At 36.9% G+C, this 12,592-nt stretch overlaps 1 long non-coding RNA gene across 1 annotated transcript in view; it reads left to right on the top strand.

Moving 5' to 3' along the window:
- Window positions 1-12,592, top strand: part of LOC107054298 — an 80,595-nt gene that overhangs the window by 43,275 nt on the left and 24,728 nt on the right. Inside the window, exon 3 of the long non-coding RNA XR_001468446.4 lies at window positions 6,913-7,013. This is a non-coding gene — a long non-coding RNA (uncharacterized LOC107054298). The remainder of the gene's footprint in view (window positions 1-6,912; window positions 7,014-12,592) is intronic.

Raw genomic sequence — 12,592 nt, 5'->3', positions numbered from 1 at the left:
TTTCTTTCCGTTTGTATGGTGTGATTCTTGGAGGGACCCTCGTCAAAATTTTGGAGGGCCCTGTCAGTTTGAAAAGAACATGACCTTTAAATTGTATCAGTATGTTTGCTGGTGCATAAGGGAAAGGAAAAGGTTCATAGTGATGGAAAACTACTCTAAAAATGAAAAATAATTCACTTAGGGGCTGCATGCATAGGAAGTTAATTTGTTTATATTTAACTGATTTAAAAAAGAGAATGAGGAGAACATGTTCTTTGAGCAGTAAAGGGTCCTAGCAGTATTTCTTTAAATTTGGCTTATAAGATGTTGTCTCTTGATTTTGCTCTTCGGTACTTATAATAGTAGGTAAAAGTAAAAATATTCAATTGTTACAGAATAGGTGAAGGTTAATTCTTTGAAATTATCAGACTTGTTACTGTATTTCACCTTCCTTATTGTATCTGTGGTTATGCTATTATTGCTTAGTAATTCAGTGTTATTTTTTATAAATTTTGTTACTGACTAAAGTAGCAGAGTTAGATTTTATATAACTATAAATCTGCATGCATTTGTATGTTCAAAAGCAGGTAATTCAAATTAAAACACAAGATATACTTTTATCTTGTGAATATCAAAAATTCTGAAAATAAGGAGAATTCATCTGAACTTCCTAACGTGGATAGCTTAGGCAGTATAACAGATGTGTGCTGGCGGAGCTGAGTAATACTGGGTTCTTAATGTAAGTTTCACAGCCTTTAATGGCTGTACAAACTGTGAACGGTCAAATATGCTGCAGTATCTCAACTGGTAGCACTGACTGTTGTTTCTTCCCTCTATGTTTAGAGGTATGTTCCTTTTATGCGACAATTAGTTCTGTTGAAATGGTTGAAATCTGACTTGTCATGGTTTATCTTAGAATTACTCAATGTTGATATCCAGAAGGTCTACCTGTGGCTTTTTTTCCCATTTCTGGGACATTTTCAGTTGTTCACCAGCATTGCTTCGTCTAATTTAAGTAATGAAATCGTGCTTGTTAGCATCTAAAATTAAGACTATTCATTCAGCTCAGGTATGTAGGCTTTCCAGTGTTCAGGTGTACCAACTTTTATGCTTGAGTTATGTAGTTTATGACACACAAATTGCAAAGATGCATGACAGTAGGCATTTATGTGTGTCTTACTCAGTGTTAGATTTCCCTGTGTGAAATAGGGTGTGTGGATCTGAGGCCCTAAGAAGAACAAGGCAATTGTACTCGGTGTATACAGATATGCACATCATATATGCATTTCATGTAGGCATTTTGTGTAAGGTTTTATTTGAGCCTTTTATGATAATTTCATTGTATTTCATGATTCATTCATACATTTAACCCTAATGCAATTCTACCATTTTATTGATTGTCTTCTCTCTGTGCTTGACTGTGTGAAAGAAGATGGCGGAGTGGGAGATATCAACAGCAAATTTCCAGGATGGTAGCAATATTCAGTAGTATATAACATACCTTTCACTTCCGTGGAAGAAGGGACAAACATTTTCACTCATCACTGTTGGCTGAGACTTGAACTGCACTAATATGTGAAGCCACTGCATTCTGCAGTTGTTTTCTTCTGGACCATAACCTCTAGTTTTTTTGTAACCATATTACAAGTTCTCTGCAGCTTTAAAATACTGATGTTCTACAGTTTTCTTTGTGATCCCTTTCTTCCTCAGAAAGTTGAAAATGGAAATTTTGTGTCACTTCAGCTTCTTGTGTGATGACCTCAGTGCACCACTTTTTTTCTTCTTCTTTTTTTTGACTCTGGCTAATTTGCTCACCTCTCCCTCTTAAAAGCACAAAAATGTGTGTTTCAGCATTTGCAATTTCCTAGAAGCTAAAGGGCTCATATTGTAGTGCTTTTATCACTTTACCAATTTGTGGTTACATACATTGATATGATAAATATAATTTCATATCTTGAGTGGTCTCACGTGCAGAGTAATAGCCTATGTTCCTATGACTTTACCACCTTCATCAGAATTTTCCACATGGAGCAAATGCAGTGCTGAACCCTTAGGGAGTACAGTGGGAACCGGAGCCCAAAGTTCCCATTTACCTTCTCCTTACTCAAAGAAGCTTCTGAATGAATGCTGCCTATTAAATAAATGGAGAGCATTGTCCCGGGGAGGTTGAAAGACAGGGATTGTTCTGAACAGCGCTGTAGTTGTGCTATACAGTTAAAGGACATCGTGTCTTAAATATGCTGGAAGTCATTAACACTGTGTTATAATAAATTACAAAGCAGACTTTTGGAACATTTGTTTTACCTTTCACAAAATGCTAATGTTTATTTTGTTTTCATTTCATCCTATTGTCTTTCATTTTAAAATTACAGCTTTACTACAGTAAGCTAATTTCATAATATTGTATTAACTTAATATTACATAAATTACGTGTGTCAGATTTGGGCATTGTTGTAGATGTACAAAGCCCAAATTTACTACCAAAGCTCTCCAAACACATGTATTCATAATTTGCTACAATGAACCATATGCCACAATATAGCATTAAGGAATTACGCATTCTAATGCCAGGCACAAATTCTGCTGCTCTTTCTGCAACTGTTCTAGGTACAAATAGAAACAATATATTTCTAGCTTTTTTTTTTTTCCTTGTTGCAATTATGAGCAAAAAATGTTGCAGTGAGGGAATATTTTAGCCTCCTGCATTTATTTTGTCTGACTAATTTTTAGCTGTGTGTTGCCTTCAAATGTTATTGAATATATGCAGGGATTGCAGCAGTCCATAGGTATATTTTCTCTGCAGACTCTTATAACTTTAGGCCTGGAAGGAAAAAAGGTAATAGAAATTGGCATAGCAAATATTACAGAGTAGTGAGATCTACGGCTTTCTTTTAGTAGAGAATTGGAATGCTCCCAACTAAAGGATTTAATCGTAGCTGCCTGCAGTTTTGCATGTGGTGTTTTCCACTCGCAAGGTGTAAGGTTCTGCAATGTAACCTAGCTTATTCACTCCGTTCAAACAAAGAGCAGAAATGCTTTCTGCGAAGGGAAGGGGAGAGCTTGTGCAATTGTGGAACATCTATAGGTTTTTAAACACACACTGTCTAATCAGCCTCTGACAGATCCATTGTAAATCAAAGGTCTGGTAAGTGGGGATGCCAGAAATGTTTGATCTCATTCCAAGCCTTGAAACAACTTGCTTATTTTTTCTGCAGTTTGGCTCCTCACTAAAATAAAACATTGAGAGATGAATGTTCTGACAGGTCATTGTGTGTCAAACTGTCACTCTGTAATGGTTACATATTTCAGCTGGATTGAGGTGGTGGTGGCTGGGGGAGGTCTGAGAGAAAGAGAAAAGAAGGGAGAGAGAAAGAGACAAAGAATAACAAGATTTCTGCTCCTTCTTATGGCTGATCTTCATTTAAACCAAACACTTGTCATGTTCAGGGGAAGTTTTATAAATTTTTAATGATATTGGGTACAACTGGTGCTTTGAAATTTGCTGTACTTTAATTTTTTCTTCGTTAGCAAAGGTTCGCTAATGCATTGAAGTGCTAAGAGCGTGTCCTAGGGATGCCATGATAATTGTGTTGTTAATAATATTGTGGCACTAGTAATGTTCTCCTGGTAATCAAGCCATGAGATTTTTTTTTAATATATTCAGTTATTACACTGCATCTCGTACAAATCATGTCAATTACAATTGCCAGTCTATGACAGTTAAAATAATTGTATACGTTTTCTAGAATTTTCCATTGGCTTGGCTAATCAAGCTAAAAAAAAATCAACGCATTATTTGCATTAATTTTGTTTCTAGTCTATTTCTACTCCTAAATCATTTGTCCATCTACTTCAAAAGGCAGAACAGTAAGTATTTTAATAATAAATATACAAACATATTCACACTGTACCATAATATAAGCATGCTTCTGCAGTGGTAACACGGGAGATTCTCTAGGACTCATCTGTATATGTGTATGTAGATGGACATATATCTGCTAAAAATATCATTCTCATGTAGAAAGTGTGTACTCTATCAGAAATTTATAAAGATACATTTCCAGAGGTGTTTATTTTCATGTTTTCTGAATGGTTGTTTGTGTGTGTGTGTATGCATGTGTGTGTGTGTATATATGTATATATATGCGTGTATATATATTCATGTACTCACATGGAAAGATACCAGCCTGTGTGTAGGCACTGATATTTTGTCTGTCTTACAGATGATTGTGTAGTATTGCATCCGAATACTTATTTACATTAAAAATCGATTAAATAGTTGCCAGCTGAAAGGGAAAGCAAGTTCAGTGTCCAGGCATTAGCCTTCGGTAACACTGGCATCTCCTGTCGAACGCTGTCGCTTTGTTTCTTTGAAAACAAGAGGCAAACAGTAAAAACTGGCTCAGCTTTCTGTCACTGGAGCAGGAGACATCCCATTGTGTTGGCTTACTGCGTCTTCGTGGGGAGGGGGAAACGTGCGATTATTTCAACATTGCTTCCATTTTGTTTTGTCTTTTTATTCTTTTTTTTATTTTTAATTTTTATCACCAATGGAACGTGCCGCCCTGACTCTGAACTGGAACTGTTGTTTCTTTCACAGGAGAGTTGGTTATTTTTTTTTTTTTAGCATGTATTTACAACAGCTGCTAAAGGAAGACAACAGGGGTGCAGAGGAAACAGGGAGTCAGTGTATGGGTTGCAAAATTATACAGAATGATAATATTACTTCCTTTCTCAAAGAGGTGCAACATGCCGAAGCAGTGGTGAAAAAGAAATCGCAAAGAGGCGTATCAGTAGTACATGAGCAATAACCAAGTACAGCCCAGCGGTAGTATATGAGAACGAATAACAAGTAACGGATGTAGTAATTACATGAGGCGGAATAACGAGTAGGCATGGAAGCATTTGAGAAATAACAAGTCAGCTGGCAGTGGTATTTGAGGAATGACAAGTGAACATGACAGTATTATTTGAGGAATAATAAGTAAGCTTGGTGATATTATTTGGAGAATAACAAGTAACCAGAGCTGCTTTCTCTAGGCACTTTCCCCTGCTGTTATCTTGTGGAGAAGGTGCACAAAAGAATAAGTGGTCACAGGTTACAAGGGTCAAGGAAACAAAATGTTTTTTTATGCAATAAGCTTCTACTAAACATGGCTTGAACAAATCATCCCTCAAAATGTAGAATTTATTCCTCAACTTTGCCTGGAGGTAAAAGTGGAAAGAACAGATTTTTTTTTTTTTTTTTCCTCTGGCCCTGTGAGTCCTGACCATAGAGAATGAATGGCTTTAGAACTGTACCCAGACAGAAAAATCAATGCTTCATATCAGGAGGCTTCGGGGGTTAGGCTCCCATGTTCATGTCAACAAGGCTATTGGTTTTCTTAATACTCCAAAGTTATCGTTTCCTCGCTGCAGGAGCCCACCACTGTGACTTGTGTGGTCACAGCTATACAACAGCATTTTCCCTTGGCCAACAACCGTGCTGGCAAAAAAAGAATTAATTGTTGATGAGGTATATATTTTTCCAAACAAGACCATTAATGAGCACATGAAAGTTAGTATTTGCTGACAGGGTTTTCTCTATAAAATTATGCCGGTATGTGTACGCTATGGGGGTTGCTACAATTTCACTGATCTGATGTTGTGAACAAAAACGTTACTGGGGTAAAAATTAATAAGTATTGGAAAAGCAGCATGAAAGAAAGTAGGCTTTACCCCTCCTCCTGCTTCCCCTCGTCTGGGTATTCCTGCTACGGGTGCTGAAAGGCCTCTGCTCCTTCTGGTCAGATTCCCTTGGAGCTTCGTCATGTCACTGCTTTAATCGGAGCGGGTGGGTTTGTTCTGCGGTCATCGCTTCTGCGTTAATCGCTTCTCCCTTGTCAGGAAAGTCTTACAGTTTGTCAATAGAATTATGTTACATGAGGTTAAAATCCTGTTGTTACAAATAATACTTTTTGTCATCATACAGTATTAAATAGACTACCTGAAAACGAGATCCTCTTTGAATTTTTGTCAATTTAATTAGTGTAACAACTATATTTGGTTTACTGGGCAGAAAAAAGCTGAGCTTATGCACTATCTAAAGGAAATCTAGCTACCGTATGGCTCTGGTAGCATCTCAATTTGCATAAGGAAAACTGAAAGACTGAGAGCTTTAAATGTTGCACCAGGTGAGAGGAGCTTTTCACATTCTGGGTAATTTGATGGCTTCCCCCTCCTGCTTTCCCCCCTTTAAATATGTTACCAATGCTTTCTTTTTTTTTTTTTTTTCTTTTTCCCCTGACTTTTTTTTTCCTGTACCATCTTTAGTGACACAGTGCTAACACTGAAAATGCTAGCGGCTACAGTGAGCATTGCTCACCCAGAGCAATCGGATGAAAAGGCAGTGCAGATGTAATTTGTTTTCAATGGCTGTTTCAAAAGAATAATTGTGGTGACATTGTGGGATCAATATTATAGATTTTTGTTTTCAAGTACACTGTATGTGTGGTGCTAAAGGGAGGCAGGAAATATAACACTGCAGCCTGAATACAATAAAAATGGATTGAGGTCTGTGGGTATTGTCGGCTGGTAGCCATCATGGGTTTGGAACATCATTGGTGGGATTACAGCGCTTGTCCTCTGGGCTGCTATTTCATTGTGAGTGCATGCACATTTGCTGCAGTTTTCCTCTTTAGCTCCTTAAGGGACCTGCTTACTGAACTTGTACAAACTAACTGGAGATGAGGAGCTGCAAACGCTTCTTCGGTTTCCATCTCTAACAAGTGGCAGGATTAAGAGACTGGGGGTTAAAGTTTGCCACCGCATCAGTTAATTTGCTGGGCCACGCTGCTAAAGTAAAATGTATCACAGCAGAACCTGAGGTGGGGAGGGATGGATTGCACACGTATATGAGCGTTTCAATTCTCTTTCTGTTCCCTGTCTCTCCAGGCCACCGTGCTAGATAAAACTTCTTTAAGGCACCTGAGAGAGAGAGGGAAAGAACACCTCCAGAGAGCAGCCTGCTGATAGAACGTACTTCTAACAATATGGTGAGTGTCATTTTAAAATACCATGAGAAATATGACGTGGTGATCAAGGACTTCCTGCTTTAAGGGTTTCATGTATCAGGGTAACTAGACAAAAAATGTAGTTCCCAGGGTGAAAATTATATTAACAAAGAATTAGTAATAAAGCTGAATAAATGTAATGAGATGTGAAAGAGAGTGCATAGCACATTTTTTTCTGTCTTTCATAATTAGGCCCTGAAAGAAATGGAAATTCAGACAAAACACCTTCCTCATTACCAATTTAAATATTGGAAATTAAGGTGTGTTGTTATTGGATGGCCAATTCTGGTTTTTTTTTTTGTGGGTTGTTTTTTTTTTTGTATTTTTTTTTGAGTTCACAAGGTGAAGATGCTTCCTTTGGTGGCTGTTTTATGAGAAAGGCTTTTGCAAAATGGTTGTTAGCTGATTCTTGCTGCTGGATTCTACTCCTCCTTTCTTTGCTGAAATGATATTTACCCAAACTTTGCTGACAGCCTGCATGCTACAGGGGTGGCCCAGAATCATCCTTTGTTACTCTCACCAGCTATTTATCATATCTATTAAATCACGTAGATTCCCAACATAAGTTGGAAAAACAGTATGTGCTTAATTTGGACCAATTAATTCCACAACAAATACACTCTCTCTTGGCCTCTTTTATAAACCAGAACATCAAACAGCTGTTCTCCCATCCCAGGAAAACTAGCATGTAACTTTTACTAGCGAATATTAGGTGAAACAAGACACCAGACACAGGGATCTATCTCAAACAATAAATCACGTTTATTTATTAACGACTCAAAGCATGTAAGAGAAACTTTTCATGAAGTTTTTATTTCTACATTTTATAAATCTTTTGAGTAACAGAGACTAATCTCCAGTTCCTCTCCTGTGTCTTAACGTTTTGTACAAAGCATAAAACTCCTTTCTAATACTGCAATAATATTCTGAAAAACAAAATATGCAAAACAATATTGTGTTATGGGGACAGTTACTAACCTCTGAGCTGGGTTCTAGAAACTTATGCTATGCTTGAATTTACTATGTATGCTCAGTCTGTATATCTTATCTATTAAGTACATTTTGGCTGGTTTTGTCTGAGTGAAGGAAGCTAAGTGACACATATATATTTATCATAAACAAAATATTGGAGGAAATACACACATAGGCCTGGGAAGTATTTCAAAATGAGAAAAGGTTAGATGAGTTCTGAGTGCTTTATCTGAGTTGGCCATCTCTGTGATGTGGTTTGTGATATAGGGCTCCACTCAGTCTGATGCAGGAGCTTTGCCCTGAGCTCTTGGAAAGTAAGTGGATTCAGCCTCCAAATGTTTCTGCTGTATCACTCCTCTTCTTGTCCTATACCTAAAGGAGATGATGCAGATCTGGGAGCAACCTGCATCAACATCTTCTGGGAGTTGTTGGCAGCTATTATCATTCTGAACTATTGTTGCTTTAAACTGTACTTGGCCACACAATCTAGTGCAGATGCACTTCCAAAACACATGGGTGGAGTGAAGGCTGTGAATTTATCGTACTGACTCTTATGTGCTTTCTTTAAATTTTGAAAAGAAGTTGTGTGAAGTTTTTGCTTCTGTGAATTTGTCTAAACCATAGTCTTTACTATGATTGCCACCGTACTTGTAGGCACATGTTTGAATAGTCTTCCCTATATTTGCTCTGTATGGCTTTATTTTTCACTTTTGTTTTTGCAGTCCCTGAGGACAAAGGTTATTTAAAGCCGGGTCAATTTTAGTATGGATGGTCTGCAAGAGAGGTGGGGGTTGCAAAATTCAGGTTCGTGCCCTCACTCTTCTCTGTGTTGGCTGGTGGAGCTAAGCAAAAGCCCTGTTACCTATCAACATCCCTTTCAAGTGTCGACGGGGCTTGTCCATGCCTTTCTTTCAAAATGCTCTGGCTGGGAGACAGGGTCTGGTATGGATTTGTTTCAACTCTGATACCTTCATTCTGCTTGTGCCCATTTTTGTGTATGCTATCTCATATAGATACCCTTATAGAAGACCTTAGTAGTAATGAAGCTTTGCCCATGGTATGAGCCTGTGGTTTGCTATGCTTTTGCTCTCTTAGTACCTCGCTGCTATTGCTCTTCTCCTTTGCTTTTGGTATTCTTCACCATCACAGTTTCTTTAGCAAAACCCGAAGAATATTACCTTGAGGTAAAGCTTAGCACACAATGACTTTGTGTGGAATCAACCACTTTACCTTTTCTACCTTTGCAAAAAAAAAAAACCAAAAGAATGTAATAAAGGAAAAAAAAAATCCTTCCCACAAGACCGACTTTTTCTATAAATATTATCTTTCGGTAGCTGTACTGTTTCTACATAGAGATGTGCGTATCAAACTTGAATTTACAGATGTAGGGACCTCATAAATGGCTTTGTAACTGGAACAAGGCAGGTAGTCACTATCTGCTGAATATATGAGAGAAAATGAAAGTTCCATTCACACCATGAACTGTGCATTTCTTGATTTCAGAGCTGGTGGTTGATTAACCTGAATATAAATCCAAATTAATTTTCTCAGTGAGATTGTACTGATTCTTTAGAAGGAAATGAATAAATGGCATTTTCCTAATAGTCATAGCTTTGGCTGGGATGGATGGATGTAGTTTTCTTTGTAGGGGCTTGTATTATGCTGTGTTTTTCCATGACACCAGCCAATCTTTTATTTATTCTCTTCAAATTAGTGGTGTGTTATATTTCATGGAATAGTTTGTATACAGTCTTCTTGCCAATACAAAGATACTTAACTGTAAAAGGTCCCGAAGGTCTCCAACTGAATTGATCTACCCTGTTTGGAAACGCTGCTAAAATATTTGCATTCTTGTTGAAATGTGGGCTCTGAAAATGTGTGTTTATGGGTTCAGCTTAAAAAATGTACTTTTATATTAAGCAGATTTGAAATGCAATTCTGGGAAGTCAAACCTCCTGTGATTTCTTTTTTAAAAACAGGTCACGATAAAAATTTCTCTAAGTACACTCCTCTCACTCCCTAGAAATTACATAACTGAAGTATTGTAATTATTTCCATGATATTGGTTTGTTTTGAAATATCTGTTTTGTCAGACTCAAACTAATTCAGCATTCACCACTTTATTGTAAACTGATGCTTTTGTACATTGAGTGCTTTCAGAATCAACTTTGAGACTTTTATATTTTGGATACAAGGCCAACAAGATAATCAGTCACTACCACTCTAAACTGCTTTCTCTACTTATCTTCTTGTTTTTAATGTGATTAAATGTGTTACCTGAGTTATCAAATTATTGCTATATCTTTGGTTTTTTAGTAGTAATTTTGAGGTCAAAATTTTACCTACAATAAAAATGTGTGTCTGTACTGAATAAATATCTAGGTGTCAGTACTCTGCAATTAATAGTCACACACTTCAAGACTTATTTCTCTCTATACAGAAATTGTTCTTTAGTTACTGTTTTCAAATCTGGTCACAGGTGGAGAAGATATGATAGTGAGCAAGGACATTGGCTTTCTCCCAGTACTTTGTCTAAATGTGAAAACTGAAGATCTGATGTTTATTTCATTAATATAATCTAACTTGTCCAAAAATTCTTCTTTGCAAAGACATTTCCTTTCAGCTTGTGGTTAATGGTAGATACTGAAGCAACAGGACACCAGGCTAAAAGAATGAAAGTTGATATAAGAGGTGTATAAGCGTAATAAGGTAACTTACTGGCAAATAATCAGCTTTAGAAATATTACCTGCACTGTCTATGTTTTCCGTTATTTCTTGTTATGAAAACTGTATCATGTGGCAGAAGGGTATTGTTCTTAAAGGATTCTAATAGTTTTTGCTCCTGTGTGACTGACATAAAGATTTTTTGGATGTCAGTCACTGGCAGACATATTAAAGACCTAAAATGTATTGTTAATGGCTAATGCAGATGAGTGGTCTCTTTCAATGACACTTGTAAAAGAATGAGTGAAGTAGAGGCAAAGATGCTGCATTAGCTAATAGTAAAGCCATCGCTGATGGGTGATCAAACAGCTAGAAATGTTCACCAACAGAATAAATAAAGGATTTGGAGAGTTAACTACATGTAGAAAAACTGAGTGTTTACCACAGAAGAAAATATACTTTCATACTTATTTTTTACGCCCAAACATTACTCCTTGAGAGTCATCATATTTTATGAAAACTTTTATTAACACTTCCCAATGACCTTGCACCCATTGTGTTTTTATCAGTCCCAAGAACCATAATCTGTTTAAAATATTTTTTTTTATCTTTATAAACACAATAAAGTAAGCTGTCCTGCACACAGATTTGTAGATCTCATTAGAGATACTTTTTAAAAGGTACTCCATCTCTTGGGAAGATGATGACAAGTAATCTTGGGACACAAAGTTTTCAGACCAGAATACTTTGTTAAAATAGATTGTTTAATCTTTCCAGCATTGTTTTGAAGTGGCTGTACTTTTTAATTGTACTTGCACAACACTTTTTGTCTTGAACGAGAGAAAGACAAGAGCAGCTGAAAACAAATGCAGTGGTAATATCAGTTAGATGATATCCCAGGTGAAAAAATAGCCAAAGTATTTGTTTAAGTTTTCAAGCATTATCAAAGTCATGAAAGAAAAATGGCAGTTTTAAAACTCATTAAAGTTAACATTTGTCTGTATTGTAAATGAGGTATATTCCCCAGGGTAGTTAGCAGCTTTGGTGGCACAAGATGGGGGTAATTTTTCAGATGTACTGTTTCCAGTGGGCCAGTGTCCTAAGGCTTTGCTTTAAATGGCCTTTTTATGCAGTAGGATAATGGGCAGTTTGTGCATTGCTAAATCAGCCCTATTTTGTTAGGAATGTTACAGTCAGGGCACTTACAATTTGTCAGAGGAAATGCAGAACATCTCTACAGGAGTCTGTTTAAGAGGACATCATTTCTCGATAAGCTCTTGCTTAGGTCAACATGCAGCACTGCTCTTACACTATTCCCCTGTTGCTTCTGCCACACGGGAATGCTCTGATTTATTAGGATTGCACAAGTCATGTCCTCCGCCTGACTGAATCTGCAATGTGGAAATTTTCTCCCCTCCCCACCCTTCTTCCCACCCCCTTATCAAAACGAAATGTAGAAGGTTACTGTAAAACCCTCCTAAAGTATTTCTAAGAGGACTGTTTCAGTAAAATACCCGTATACCATGCAGCATAATTATTGTATAGATGCATCTTATAAATGCATCAGAACTATTGTGGATTTGGAAAGCATGCAATTTAAGAACATCAGCTGTTCTCACATTCTGTTATTCTGCTACTGTAAAATGCCTGTGATTAAGTGTAAATGTAAAATGTGAAGATTGTGAACTTAGTGAATCTGATACAAATATATCAAGCTATTAAAGATGTTATAATTTTTAACCAGAGCATAAAAAACCAAGCATCAACACAAATCCAAAAGTCGAAGTGAGTTGCAATGATTGATATTACAAATGTCCTGCCAAATTTCTAATTGTATTTCAAATTGTAGAGACATTTCTCGTATAAAACTTGCTTCATGAATGATGATTCCTTAGTCAAACGTGCTTTAAAACTATGTCCAGTTC

The sequence above is a fragment of the Gallus gallus genome, chromosome 11 (assembly GCF_016699485.2).
Source record: "Gallus gallus isolate bGalGal1 chromosome 11, bGalGal1.mat.broiler.GRCg7b, whole genome shotgun sequence".
Lineage (NCBI taxonomy): Eukaryota > Metazoa > Chordata > Aves > Galliformes > Phasianidae > Gallus > Gallus gallus.
The sequence above is the reverse complement of the archived record's forward strand: the minus strand, read 5'-3'. Positions and strand labels throughout refer to the sequence as shown.